We start from the raw sequence: 13,243 nt of genomic DNA, 5'->3' as shown, positions 1-13,243 counted from the left end.
GCTGCAGTGACCTTCCCTGTCCCCTGACTACGCTTTGAAGGCGGGAAGTAAAGCGCATGTTGTATGGAAAAACCGCTGACTATTAATTAGCATTTATTATTTATTGAATCACAAAAGTGATGAAATGTAGAGATTTTTATTTGTTACTAACTTACAAATGGATGTGAATTTCATACGATTGGTTTACTGAATATTTTTCGTTGAAACATCAAAATAAGTGAAAAGTTGGGGAAAATCCTATCGAAAAAGGCTTAATGATGAGTAAAAACCTGACGTTTTTTACTATATCGGGCATTAAGTTTTCAATGCTGGGCAAAGATATCGATTTTGTTTCATTTTTGCTTTAACTTTACTTATACGAACGGTTTAAGCCATCCTGAAATTTTACAAAGCGAAATCTTTTGTTCCTTATGGTCATAACATGCCGAAATGGTCTTGTTTACAAAACTCCCCTCCCCTCCCCCCCTGGGGGAAATTTTTGTGGCACCCCTTCTTAAATGATTTGTAATATCCTTAACTACATTTGTGCCAAGTTTGGCGCTTTTACGCCCTTTGTCACGATTTCCGTAAATTTTCAACCTAACTGACCGGACTAATAGCGCTATTACCCTTTGGAATTCCTTACCACGTGCGGTTAGACTACGAGCAGTCCAGAAAATGAATGACCGCTCGAAAAAGGGGACGATGCGGGGCGAGGCGAGAACATTCTCGTCCCCATAGCCCTTTCGTTTCTCTTAGCCGGTTTGGCACGAGAAAACGAAGGGCTCTGGGGACATAGTATTCTTAAATTAATTCGCAATTTTTTTGATTGGCTGTTTTGGAACAAAGAATTCCTTAACGAAAGTCGAAAACGTAACTACTCTCTCATACATTCTTTTGAAGCGTCATGACTGCATACATGAAGACCGGAAGTCCTAGAATCTAGGACTGGAAATCCTGTGTCCCCAGAGAGCTTCGTTTTCTCGTGCCAAGGCCCAAACGGCTAAGAGACACGAAAGGGCTAAGGGGACGAGAATGATAGCCACAGCGTTTGAAATATGCGTTGCTCTCAAAACGCAAAACTATGATTAGCTATCGCTTGGAGCGTTGACAGCAAGATGTCAACACGTTGTCAACACTTGCGTGTCAAATTGCGAAGCGATGGGAGCGGAAGCTTTTGAGTTCTTGGGCTCCCGAAATCCGTTCTCGAGGCCTTTTTTTATCGCTATAAAATTGCATCTCTGAAGAACATTTTTGAAAACAAAGGGCTTTTTATATAAAAAGTACAGCAGTAAAGGATGTGAGAGAGAAAGACGTCTGGCAGAATTCGGCTGTTTAATTGACAAGTTTCAAAACAAACTCCGACGCTCCGAGAAGAACTTTCACTTCGCGAAGAGAACACAGCGCGGTTTAAAAAGATACTTAATGGTCGACTTTTTCCGCCTGAAATTGTTTACAGAAGCTTTCAAAACTAATTCAGTGTATGTGCAGCAAGTTTGCCAAAATACTGAGCGAAAATGTTAGAGAAGAATTCAACCAAATTAACTTTATTCTTTATTTGCCCAAATCAATTGAAGATTCCTAAGGAAGAATCAAAGACAACTGAGAACTACTGAGGACTGCCGATGATGACCCGAAAAAAATAGAACTAAGGCATTGTGAAGATTTTGTTTGTTAAGTGATCACGAGTGATCGACGGGCTAATGCTTGCAATGTTCACCTCCCTGACTGCTCTAAACAGTGAGCACTGTTCCTCTTACCTGTCCGAGACTCGTGTCAGTTTCTCGCGGCTCAGATAAATATCACGCTTGGTTGACTTACGCCTGTTAGGAGCAGGGCGAGACAGCTAAGTCCGGCTAAAGTTCACCTAAGACAATCGGATCTCTTACTGCCAAAGTGCACCCAAAGACTAGTGATGACTGCTTTTCTTTAATTGTGAATAAAAACTTAAAAACGGAGCGACATAAAAAAAAAATGTTATGCATCCGAAACTTGGAATTCATGGCACGTCACCATTCCCGAATCCTCCAACCCTTCCTTTTTAGTCAAGCTAAAGGAAATAATGTTCCCACGAACAAAATGTTCAGACAAATCCTTGAAAGCCTTCCCTAATCTTCTCAAGTGTCCGGCCTTCTTTGGCATCCCTCGGGTGTTCTTCTTTCACCTTCAGGTTCGAGTGTTCTTCGGGGATCTTCGGGTTTTCTTTCTGCAATCGTCGGACAACCATCACTCAGAGTATATTCGGAGTTTGGACAATTTCCGAAAAATCTTCAGAATATCTCCGGAGGGCATTCGGAGTATCTTCGGAGGATGATCAATCACTTCGAATAAAAAAAAGCTATAGTAGGCTCTTCGTTTGAATCGACGTATCATACTTTAGATTGGCTAAATTTGTTTGATTTACAAGAATTAAAAAAACGTCGTGATCGTACTGCCGGTAATTTAGTGTTTTTGAGATCTTGTTCGGCTGCCGGTCATTATGCAATAGTGTAAGTTTACTGAGTTCAAGGAAGTTTACCGTATGCGTTCCATTTTACATATAAATTAATTTGTCAGTCAATGCCTTGGACGTTCATGTCTGATTTATGATGTTTTGTTGGCATGTTTGTTTTTTTTTGTGACGTTATACATGGCATACGTACAAGAATTGGGCCACAACGAAAAAGAATTATAAGGACCTCGGGCGATGTCTTAAAAAAACCTTGATCTGCATGTCTTGTAGGAATCTGAAAATGTTTGGAGAGTTTAAAAAATGATTGCTTTTTTACTGGACGTTTTGTATAATTGTCCATAGCAGATGGCATGAATTATACTCTTTTACTTAATTCTAATTTTAAACTGGACAATTGTTAATCAGAATACGGAAAGTATATTTCATGTGGCGCTAAGAACGCGAAACAGCGGAAAATTGCCAGAAAAGCGGCGAAACGTGATCCTCGAGAGCTTCCTCTGTCTTTTTTACTATGATCCGTTGATTTGCTTGTGCGTAGGAGTCTGAGGTAAAACGCTGACAACTAATTTTGCGATTTTTGAAAAACGCTATTTCTCGACACATAATTTCGCGCTTTTGTCACTTTTCGACATATGTGTTGTGAATTTGGATAGATATTTTTTCAAATTTGTTCAAATAGATAAGCGACCTCGAATTATTCGCTACATTTTTCGCTGTTTTGAAAATTAAAAGGCGCGAAAATTTCATGTAATGACCTGTAATCATTATATAAAATGCATTGTTTTCCTTTTACAATTATTGGGAACAACTGGTTTGAGAATTTGTTTGGTTTTTACATTTTGTGCCGAAATGAAAATAGAAAAAGTCCTTATTTTTGTGGAAATATATTTCTATATTTTAAAGACATCTGCAGTCCTAGTCACTTTGTCAATAAACGCTGCTGTTTATTAAACCCACATTTTGCTAGACCAATAATGTTTAGGAGCAACTAGAACAAATTCTAGCTGTCACTATTAACAAGAAATGTCTTCGAACTTCTGCAATTATTTTTTCCGGCTTGCGCCTATTTCCTCCCCTAGAACAACTTCTCTTATTGTCCAGTCTTCCCTGAATATAAAGATAATAATTTTAGTACTATCAGCAGTTAAAGGCTGCTGTGAGTACCCTGGTTTATAAATCGTGAGAAAACGAGTAAAAATGACAGCGACAGAGGAAAAGACTTTCTCTTTGCCAGTGGCAGCTGTACGGTTACCTTAGAGTGCGTGCAAAGCAAGCGCTTTATTAGCGATGAGGCTGAATAAATGTTCGGATGATAAAACTTTCGGACAAAAAGAGTGTTTGAATATTTTTCGTCCGTAGAAAAACGTCGTCTAAACATTTTGTAGTATTACGGCAAAAATAAAGTCCCCGTAGCGGACGCGCTTTTTTAATATACTCCGCGCTCCATTAAGAGGATAACAATAATAATATAAATATGTGTATGTGCTACGAATTTAGTTCCGTAACACCGCGAATAATTTCGTTTCACCAAACACAGTCGGTTTAAAAACCCAAACATCGCACACCATAGGGTTTGAGATCACCGCAACACCGCGAGATGGGGTTTTATTCACCGTAACACCGCATAAGAAATATGGCAACACCGCAAACCCCAATACCCCCTCAAAACTGCTATTATACTAAACACTGACTTATTTAATACGTGTGTAGGTATTTTCAGTGGTATCACAGTGATGAAGATCTGAAGAGTCCGAAACTTTTGCCATGCCGCTGACTCTTCATATAAGCTAGGGAACGCGCGGGACAATCCTTTGTGTTTTTGCTTTTCTAATTCTCTGAGACCATTAACATTTCTGTAGGATGCGCTGGCACATTTCCATAAGGGATTGACAAATCATACATTGACGAAGTTGGTTATTGCAGAGTTGTATTCGGTTTCAGTTTAAAACAGTGATAGGGGCAATGTTTTTGTAACATTATACCAGGCTAAAGATATTGTTTGAATAAAACAATTATGTTTATTTCGCGAATATAAGAAAATATGTATTAAAGGTGGAAATGTTTAATTTGTCAGAGTGACTTTATTCATGATATAATTATTCAAAGTTAAAGTGTTGACTAGCTCGCAGGTTTTAATTTTAATCTCCTAGATCTGTTTATAGTCTTTCCTTTTTTGTCCACTTTTATACACGAAAGGGAAATAAATTTCGCTCCTAAAAACTTTTATTTTCCAAAAATACCAACTTCACAATTATATAATAGACTTCATTGAGAAGAACAATTTGAACTTTAACAGTTACTAAGATAATGCTAAACGCTTTTAAGAATCGAAAGAATGCCGACATTTATTGCAAAATTCACCGCGCGCTTGTCTACCGGTTTTAAGCATTTGTTTCTGACTCGTAATTTCTCACCTTCAATCTCACAAAAACAAAATTTCAGTACTTCGGTAAAAACGAGAGCCTGAGGACTGGTTCTTCCTTTGTGTTATATTGTGGTAAGTCATGATCAGCAATTTCGTTTCGACTTAAAAACATCTGCGTGGAGCTGACGAAACATCTATTCTCTATTGAATGTTTATTTCCACTTAAAGTCAGAGTTTTTAAACTTGGATAAAAGTTGCTGCACCGGTGCTGTGCGCGAGCACTGAGAGGCGCGAAACATAATGAAAGGTTCAAAAAGCGCAAAATACTTCATGTTTGGGGAAAGTTTGAGCCGTTATATATAGTTTTTAGGAGCTCAAGGGCCAGTCACAAAAACAACAGCTAATTGTCTCCGGATCGATGTCCTTATTTAGATCTGGATCAGCAATGAAGCTCATGGAATGTTTCTGCCATCCATTTAATCCAAGCCCATTATTTCGAAAGCACAAACACCAGTGTTCATTAGGTGCTAGCTGTTTAACCAGTCTTGTATTATTTAACTAGGTTTGTCTGTTTTCGTATAAAAATTGAAATTAAAATTTTATTTTAAATGAAAATTTAAAGAAACTATAGTTTAAATTACCTGAAAGGTGGCAACGTTTTTCTTCAGTGTAGTGTTGGGTCGAAAAACGAAATATACCACACCGATAGAGTGCAACCTCTGGCGGCTGCTGTTCAATCTAACTTTTTGTGGATGTTAACTGTTTTTGTTTTGTTTAACATAATTATGAATTCATCTTGTCAGCTACTGCCTTGCTGTGGACATTCATGTCAGGTTCCAATAAAGAAAGTCACCTAGCCTCAGCAGATGCTTTCGTTCACTACCTCTCGGAACGAGTTAATTCATTGGTTCTTAAAACAATAGATAACAGGTGACAACAATGCCCCTAGCCCTGAATAACAATAGGGGTAGTAATTACAGCGGGCGAATGAAAATAGAGGTTTCAGAGAGGTAGTGTCTTACTGAATGCTTTCCTTGCAAAAAAAAAACGCTGACCTAGCTATCAAGTCGATTCTCGAAATATTACATGAGAGAATTTGAAATGATTACTTTTGGACTGGATTATTTCTTTTTGTCGTTCATAACATACTGCGTGAAATTCATTCAATATAATGCTCTTAAAAAATCATAACTGTTTCCAGTATTATCAGGAGCCATAATCTCGGGGATTATGGCTCCTAATTATGGCTCCTGGTACTATATATTTCGACTAAGCGCTGGTACTAAAACTCCCTCCTTCTGCTATGATTATGGTTTTTCGCCATGATTATGCATTGGATCCTTATTACAACCAAAACTAAAAAACAAAAGATAAAAGCAGCGCATAAATATTAAACCCAGATAAATTCTAGATTTTATTATTATACAAACATTAAATTATTACATAAACATCAAAATAAACATCATCTAATACTCTTTATAAATTCTGACGCTGACTTATTTGAGCGTAAACAACGCTCATAATGTGCTCAAGACGTTTCGACCGAGAATCTTCGGTCTTCTTCGGTTGTTATCATGGCATAAAACGGCTTTTTAATGGTTTCACATTGTACGCGCGCGCGAGTGACTAATACAAATACACGCGAACGCTGCGCGAGACTAAGAACATTATGTAAGTGACTTATATACATCAGGGATGTCTATGTGTTCATTTCCCGCATTCTGGTCCCTCTGCGAATGCCACGCTTCTAGGAAAAGCCTCTTGTGGTAATCGTTGTTTACGCTCAAATAAGTCAGCGTCAGAATTTATAAAGAGTATTAATGTCAACTCCTGACTGTAATTTTGGTATTTTTTGTTTAAACATCATCTAAGCATTAATTAAATGCCTTAATTAAATGCCTTAACCAAAGCAAATGCCCTCACCAAAACAATTATTTACAACGTAAATCTATGATAAATAACAGTATTTTACCTTTCCAAATTATAGTTTCAAGCGAAACAATTTATATTAAACATAATAAAATGCCCGCCCCTTACAACAACCCAAACAAAAAGATTAACCCTATTCAGACCGGGCATTTTTGGACTTTTTTGGGAAGCCCCCCCCCCCCCCCCCCCCCCCATGTAACTTCCAGAATATTTAAGCAATCACAACGAAACTTATAGGATGTATTGTATGTCCGGACATCTTTCTTCTTGTATACGTCACGTGGGATGGTGACGTAATATCACGTGACAACTACATCATGATGTCAACACAGTCCCCATCTTGGATCCACCATCTTGAATTTCAAATTTTTTCCAAAATGCCAGAAAACCACCCAAAATTACTGCGAAGTACTTAAAATCACTAAAAATGTGCTTTAAAACCTAAAAATGAAAAAAAATTCCATTAAAGTTAATTTTTATTAATAGAAACACGCAAAATTACAAATTTGGGAAAACATGCCTGTCAAAATGCCGTTGCCATGGTGAAGTCAAGTTCCTGACACATCATCCAACCCTGCCAAATTATTGCCAGATAAATTTAGGAAAACTCAGAACGTTTACAGCGTTTGGTTGAAAGTTAAAAAAGTTTTAAGAGTTCAAAATCAGCGCGGGCCTCAAAAGCCCCCCCCCCCCCGGTCTGAATAGGGTATATTGAGTTTAATGCACCTTACTGTGTTTAGTTTAAATCTCATAAGAGTATAACATTTATTGTTTTAAGTTTTTATTTCCAGCTGAACATGTTTATCGGAGTACGAGCGAAGTGACGGAAATATCGAAAGGCAAGAGGGAAGCGCGAGCCCTTACTCCTTTTCAAGTTATGACGTACGTCATGACGGCATCGCTAAACTTCATCAGGCGAGTGGACTGGGCATCGAGCATCTTTTGCAAGTTGCAACCCTACGACGCGAGGTCACAATTTCAAAAACAGTAGTGCTTACCTAGTTGGCCCCATAAGCAAACATTTTCTACTTGTTACTTCCAGTAAATATTATTTTTTTAGACCGCCAAATGCCCCAAATATTTTAGATTTTCAAACGCTTTCATTTAGCGACAGAAGCAAAGTATAAACAAACGCTCGCAAAGCATGCCGTTCGACCATATAACACGAGTAGTTAATTATCTGACGTATACGGTAGGTATTCTTGCGTTTAAATGTGTCAAGGGACTAGCGCCCAATTATTTGTGTGATCGCTTTGTAACACGTTCTGTTGTCCGTGACCGTAACACGAGAAAGTAGGACAGTTTCAATATCCCAGGTTATAAATCGGCCTCTGGACAACGCACGATATAGCGCTATTACCCTTTGGAATTCCTTACCACGTGCGATTAGACTACGAGCAGTCCCTATTTTTTCGCAGAGTCCGTCGAGCTTGAAGCCAAAAAATGAATGACCGCGCAAAAAATGGGGACGAGGCGGGGCGGGGCGAGAACATTCTCGTCCCCATAGCCCTTTCGTTTCTCTTAGCCGGCTTGGCGCGAGAAAACGAAGGGCTCTGGGGACATAGGATTCTTGAATTATAAATTCGCATTTTTTTTGATTGGCTGTTTTGGAACAAAGAATTCCTTAACGGAAGTCGAAAACGTAACTACTCTCTCATACATTCTTTTGAAACGTCATGACTGCATACATGAAGACCGGAAGTCCTAGAATCTAAGACTGGAAATCCTGTGTCCCCAGAGCCCTTCGTTTTCTCGTGCCAAGGCCCAGCCGACTAAGAGAAACGAAAGGGCCATGGGGACGAGAATGAGGCGAGAAGCGAAAAAAAATTGGGACTACCGGCAAAGCCAGAGCGTTTGAAATATGCGTTGCTCTCAAAACGCAAAAATATGATTAGCTATCGCTTGGAGCGTTGACAGCAAGATGACAACACAGGGAGCGGAAGCTTTTGAGTTCTTGGGCTCCCGAAATCCGTTCTCGAGACTTTTTTTGTCGCTATAAACTTGCATCTCTAAAGAACATTTTTGATAACAAAGGGCGGCGAAGGCCTTATATAAAAAGGACAACAGTAAAGGATGTGAGAGAGAAAGACGTCTGGCAGAATTCGGCTGTTTAATTGACAAATTTCAAAACAAACTCCGACGCTCCGAGAAGAACTTTCACTTCGCGAAGAGAACACAGCGCGGTTTAAAAAGGTACTTAATGGTCGACTTTTTCCGCCTGAAATTGTTTACAGAAGCTTCCAAAATTAATTCAGCGTATGTGTAGCAAGTTTTCCAAAATACTGAGCGAAAATGTTAGAGAAGAATTCAACCAAATTAGCTTTATTCTTTATTTACCCAAATCAACCGAAGATTCCCAAGGAAGAATCAAAGACTACTGAGGACTACTGAGGACTGCCGATGATGACCCGAAAAAAAATAGAACTAAGGCATTGTGAAGATTTTGTTTGTTAAGTGATCACGAGTGATCGACGGGCTAATGCTTGCAATGTTCACCTCCCTGACTGCTCCAAACAGCGAGCACTGTTCCTCTTACCTTTCCGAGTCTCGTGCCAGTTTCTCGCGGCTCAGATAAATACCACGCTTGGTTGACTTACGCCTGTTAGGAGCAGGGCGAGGCAGCTAAGTAAGTCCGGCTAAGTCTTACTGCCAAAGTGCACCCAAAGACTAGTGATGACTGCTTTTCTTTAATTGTGAATAAAAACTTAACAACGGAGCGACATAACAAAAAATGTTATGCATCCGAAACTTGGAATTCATGGCACGTCACCATTCCCGAATCCTCCAACCCTTCCTTTTTAGTCAAGCTAAAGGGAATAATATTCCCACGAACAAAATGTTCAGACGAATCCTTGAAAGCCTTCCCTAATCTTCTCAATTGTCCGGCCTTCTTCGGCATCCCTCGGGTGTTCTTCTTTCACCCTCAGGTTCGAGTGTTCTTCGGGGATCTTCGGATTTTCTTTCTGCAATCGTCGGACAACCATCACTCAGAGTATATTCGGAGTTCGGACAAATGTCGAAAAATCTTCGGAATATCTTCGGAGTGCATTCGGAGTATCTTCGGAGGATGATCAATCACTTCGAATAAAAAAAAGCTAGAGTAGGCTCTTCGTTTGAATCGACGTATCATACTTTAGATTGGCTAAATTCGTTTGATTTACAAGAATTAAAAAACATCGTCGTGATCGTACTGCGGTAATTTAGTGTTTTTGAGATCTTGTTGGGCTGCCGGTCATTATGCAATAGTGTAAGTTTACTGAGTTCAAGGAAGTTTACCGTATGCGTTCCATTTTACATTTAAATTAACTTGTCAGTCAATGCCTTGGACGTTCATGTCTGATTTAATGTTTTGTTGGCATGTTTGTTTTGTTTGTGACGTTATACATGGCATACGTACAAGAATCGGGCCACGGAGAGAAAGAATTATAAGCACCTCGCACGATGTCTTTTAAAAAAAACCTTGATCTGCATGTCTTGTAGGATTTTGAAAATGTTTGGAGAGTTTAAAAAATGATTGCTTTTGTACCGGACGTTTTGTAAAATTGTCCATTAGAGATGGATTAAATTTCAGCCATTGCAATATACAGTCAACTCTCGTTAAAGCGGACACGCTCGGGGCGTCGTTTAGTGTCCGTAATAGCGAGAGTCCGTATTAACGGGAGTCATTTCCAGTCAAACCTTATTCGCCGGGGATCTGGATTTTGTCCGTAATAGCGAGCGTCTGCAATAGCGGGGTGTCTGCAAGGCGAGAGTTGACTGTAATGACGTTGAAAATTTACGAAAAACTACTTCACGGGAAAAGCACCCACGCTATTGTTTAAGATTGCATTATAATTAGATTATAGCCTTTTAACTTCTAATTCCAAGCTACGAACAGTATATTTCATGTGGTGCAAGAAAGCAAAGCGGCGACAAATTGATAGCAAGGCGGTGAAACGTAAACCTCAGGAACTTCCTCTTTCTTTCTCAACCGTTGATTTGCTCGTGCGTAGGATCTGAGGAAAAAGCTGACAACTTAATTTTGCGATTTTCACAACACGTAATTTCCGCACTTTTTTGTCATCTTTTACGACAAATGTTGTGAATTTGGAGAATTTGTTTAACATCTGTTTAAATAAATAAGCGACCTACTCGAGTTAATCGCGACATTTTTTCGCGACTGCAGTCTTTAGACAAAATGCATTGTTTTTCTTTTACAATAATTCGATAATTCAATATTTCATTTGGAGCCAAAAATAAAATTGAAAAAAGTCCGAATTCTTGAGAAAACTTATTGGTTCTTTATTGTTTTTTTTTTTTTTTGTTTTTGTTTTTTCGGCCACCCTCCGCCGGTGCGATCATTGTTTTGTGGGGTAAATTAGCAGCCATTAAGTGTTAGACATCTGTTGTCGCAGTCTCTTCGTCAATAAACACTTATGTTTTTTAAACCCACATTTTGTTAGACCAATAATGTTAGGGAACATGCAACTAGCATAAATTCTGGCTGCCACTATAAACAACACATGTCTTCGAACCGCAAATTATACTCCGCCTTGCGTCTATTTCCTTCCCGGCTTAGAACGACTTCCTTAATTGTCGAGTCTTTTCTGTATGCAATGATTATAAATTCAGAACTATCAGCCGTTAATAGCTGCTGTAAGTAGCCTGGTTGCAAATCGTTAAAAGAAAACAAGAAAAAAAACACTTTCCCTTTGCCTGTACCAGCTGTACGGCTATGGGAGAGTGCGAGCAAGACAATCAGCGATGAGGCTGAATACTTAGAAAATATGTTCGGACAAAAAAAGATGTAGTCTGTGCTACAAACAGTTTCTCGAGTTAAGATTATGCTGTTGGAATGAACCTTAGAAAATTATAGTTAGATTTTGTGAAAGAGCAGGTACCGGTGTTGTTGTTTCTATCGGTGTTAATTTCTTGAGTTTCATTTTAGCTCATTTTATTGTGTGGCAGTCATGAGCCTGGCAAACTAGTGATTATTTTTTTTGTTTTCTCATATCTAAGGAATGGTTTTTAAAAATTACCGAGGACTTTCGTTGGTGTCCTTTTCGGAATAAAAATTTTAACGTGCGCCTTTGAGATAACTGTTAACTACGGAAAAATCAGCCATCTAATTCGAGACGATTTTCTTCTTTCTACTCTTTGGCGAAGGTCAGTGTTTCTTGTTTTACTGCAGGCTTCGCAAGCAAAAAGCATTGTTTGAATTTATATTTCTCAAATACCGGAAGGTGCATATTAGAGGTGAAAATGCTTAATTTGTCAGAATGACCTTATTCGCGATCTTATTACTCAAATTTAAAGTATTGAGTAGCTCGCTGCAGGTTTTAAAATTTCAACATCTGTTTCTTGTGTTCCCTTTTATTAGCCCTTTACTCGAAAGTCTTCCTTTTGTTTAATTTTATTTTCCAAAAGTACCATTTTCACATTTTGTTCCGTTATATTACAGGTTGTTTTGAGAAAACCATGTTGAATTTTAACAGGTACTAAATTAATGCTAAACGCTGTTATGAATCGACAAAATGCCCATATTCATTGTATATTTAGCTCACCGCTTGTCTAACAGTGAAGCATTTTTACAGACTCATAACTTGCCACCTTCAATCTCGCAAAAACAAAATTTGAATGCTTTAAAGGGCGAAAGGAGTGGTTCTTCCTTTGTGTATTGAGGTATGTCATGATCAGCCATTTCGACTTAAAAGGGGCGAATGTGTTGAACTGGCAAACCTCAGTTCTTTCTCCTTTTGAATTTTTATTTGCTCGTTTTCAAAGTTTCTCTTGATTGAGTGTGGAAAAAATTCGGTTGCGACGGTATTGTGCGTGGTAGATAAATTAAAAATGTTGAAAATGCGTTATCTATTGAATGTTTGGATAAAGTTTACGCTTCTGCTATGCAACGAAGGGCTAATTGAACAAACAGCATCACTGAAATTGTTGCCGGAATCCTTGCAAAGATTAGGATTAAAAATGAAACTTCAAAAGAAATTATGTAAGGCTGATACCTTATTCGCAACCCCTTTATTCCATCTGATTATTTCGATAAGACAACTGACTCCAATCTAGCTTCATCAGGGCTAGCTGTTTGACCAGCCTTGCATTTGTTTTAAACGGTTTTGTCGGTCTAGTTTTCCTATATAAATTGAAAGTAAACTCTTATTCAAAAAAAGAGAACTGTAGTTGAAATTACCTGAAGATGGCAACTTTTCCTTGTCTTGTAATGTTGGAACGTAACCACTTAACTGGGAGGAAATACGAAATATTCCACACAGAGAAGTCCAGTTGCAATGCCTTACAGCTGCTCTTCATTCTAATTTTTAGGGAAAATTACTGTTTGTTTTGTTTTACATCATTACGAATTCCATTTGTCAAGTAATGTCTTGAAGTTGACGTTAATGTCTGGTTCCTGACGTTCTGTTTGCAAAACGAAAAACAAGGATATATTAAAGGCGCCACAGCGAAAACTTTTTTGGGCAAAAAAGATAAAAAAAGTTGATCTATCTAGTCAAGATTAGTTAACTTACTGCGTT

The 13,243-nt window shown here is 38.5% G+C and overlaps 1 protein-coding gene across 1 annotated transcript in view; it reads right to left on the bottom strand.

Moving 5' to 3' along the window:
- The window catches only part of LOC144640205 (uncharacterized), a 274,821-nt gene that overhangs the window by 58,850 nt on the left and 202,728 nt on the right, over positions 1-13,243 (bottom strand). The gene's annotated exons all lie outside the window — the stretch shown is intronic.

The sequence above is a fragment of the Oculina patagonica genome, unplaced genomic scaffold, assembly GCF_052425735.1.
Source record: "Oculina patagonica isolate OP01 unplaced genomic scaffold, crgOcupat unplaced2, whole genome shotgun sequence".
Lineage (NCBI taxonomy): Eukaryota > Metazoa > Cnidaria > Anthozoa > Scleractinia > Oculinidae > Oculina > Oculina patagonica.
Note: the sequence above shows the minus strand (reverse complement) of the source record. Positions and strands in the feature narration are given on the sequence as shown.